General features: G+C 37.8%; 1 protein-coding gene across 2 annotated transcripts in view; it reads left to right on the forward strand.

Annotated features, from left to right (window-relative positions):
• Positions 1–2,217, forward strand: part of LOC112528325 (cyclin-J18) — a 7,697-nt gene that overhangs the window by 4,421 nt on the left and 1,059 nt on the right. The window lies entirely within an intron of this gene.

Genomic DNA, 2,217 nt, shown 5'->3' on the forward strand with positions numbered 1-2,217 from the left:
GGGGGGGGGGGGGACCTGTGGATTCGAGGAGGGGAGTTTGGAGGAGTTAGAAGGTGAGTCAGAGGAGGGGTAGCGCGGTGGCGTGCCTATTATAAACTAGTATTAGTTTTTCTTCCCATATTAATAGTTGTCGGTATTGCCACTTGGTGTTTCCTTGAATGGGTTGACATATCTTTCTTAGGTCTATGTTGTCTAGTTCTTTAAATGTACCCATTGCTTGATTGCACACACTCTTACATATAGCTTGCTCTCGTGTCTTTTTTGTTTTACAAGTTGCTTCGTCTTTTGACCTTTATTTCACTCGTGTTTTGGGCGTAGTGAGTCTTAGCCCATTGTTTTTAGGGGTTTTGAATGCAGTCTTATACTAAGAGCTTTTTAGATCAATCAAGATGAAAATTAAAACTTTACCTAATCTAATTATCGGATTCCTAAATTCCCCGGTATTCCTTAGAAGCAAGAGGTCTTAGAAAAAATTACTCGCGGTATTTGTTGAATCAATCAACATGTTTTGACGTTTTGGGCTTTGTGCATCTTTAGTTACAACTAGAAAGTCTTGTTTCAACAAAACAAATACAAATATTGCCAAATGACTCAAAAGAGAATATGATCAGCTTATTATTACTCTTGTCAACAAGTATGATTCAGTAAAACTAATGCTTGCCCGGTAAGTGCTTAACATTAGGAGTCAACACTATTTTTTATTTTATTGGGTAAGATTGTAGTACATCAAAACGTATCTTATGCAACAATTTACCTGGTAAGCGCTTATCCGGGTAGGAGTCGTCACCCTCACTTACCGGGTAAGACTCTCCATCCTTATCGTCGCTCTTACCGGGTAGATTCTTGGCCCTTGCCATGTTTATTCGATGGGGAAAATTACCCGGTAAGTATTTAGCAAACAACTCTATTAAATCTATGTAAAACCCTTTTTAACACAGGAGCAACTGGAATTGATACGTCTATGAGAGCATAAGAGGCTTTGATTAACTGCTGAATCAAGAAAACAATCATAGTTCTTCATGATTTTTCTTAAGTAAAACTATTTCAACAGTAAATATCTAAAAACCATTCCAAGATGATCAAGTACAAAATATGCAATAAAAATTTAAATATAATATATTAAAAGAATAATATTTAGTTTTTTTTTAATAATAAAAAAACAAAAACAATGATGGGGTGAGAGAGGCTCGAACTCTCGACCTCAGGATCACTCGCTATGCTATGAGACCTACGCGCTAGCCAACTGCGCCACCACCCCTTTTGTTTCTGTAATCCACTTGTATCTATTAGACAATTGTTGTAACTCATTATCCAATAAAAAAACATATTTTATACTTATAACACTAATCATCATTATTTCATTTAATCAATTTGTCAACACTTTCTTAACTTTAAAGAACCAATAAAAAATGGTTGATCCATTGAATTGTTCTTACAAGTGAATATTATATTTGATTGAACAAATAATGAGAGTATAAGGACCTATTTATAGGGAAGGTATTTACAAAAAGGTACACTACACAATATAATAATGTAAGTAAAGTATAGGGCCTAAGACGAAGGATCGTGCGAAAAAGAGAGTTAAGGTGATAAGCGTAAGAACGGATGTGAACTCTGAATCACCTTTAATCTCAAACCCACTCATGAATCGATCGCGCTGGATATGAGGATTGATCCGGTGCATCTCATCCTAATGTGTATGTATTCAAGGGTAGAGATCTCTTCTTACGCTTCTCATCTTAACTCTCTTTTTCATCGGAACCCAACCCTAGGGCCTAATAGGCTACTAGAAGCTAAGGAGGTGGAACGACTTGTAAACAAGAAGTTGGCAATTGTTTGGTGATGAAGATGTCAGCAATTTGATAATTGGTGGATATGAAGTTGACTTGGAGCTATATTTTCATAGACAAAGTGGAAGTCAACATCCTGACATGCTTTGTGTGGGAATGGAAGAGTCGAGTACTTGGCTTGACTCCATTCCAGCTATTTATTGGCAACAGCAAAGGATGTTGGTTTGTTGATGGAAGTGGTGGTGGTGTGATGAGCCAAGGGATCATAGGGGGTTCATTGTGGTGTAGTGTGATAGGCCAAGTGACCGTAGGGGGTTCACTGTGGTGTAGTTTGATAGGCCAAGTGACCATAGGGGGTTCATTGTGGCGTAGTGTGATAGGCCAAGTGACCATAGGTGGTTCATTGTGGTGTGGTGTGATAGGCCAA

The sequence above is a fragment of the Cynara cardunculus genome (assembly GCF_001531365.2).
Source record: "Cynara cardunculus var. scolymus isolate 2C chromosome LG 15, CcrdV1, whole genome shotgun sequence".
Taxonomy (NCBI): Eukaryota; Viridiplantae; Streptophyta; class Magnoliopsida; order Asterales; family Asteraceae; genus Cynara; species Cynara cardunculus.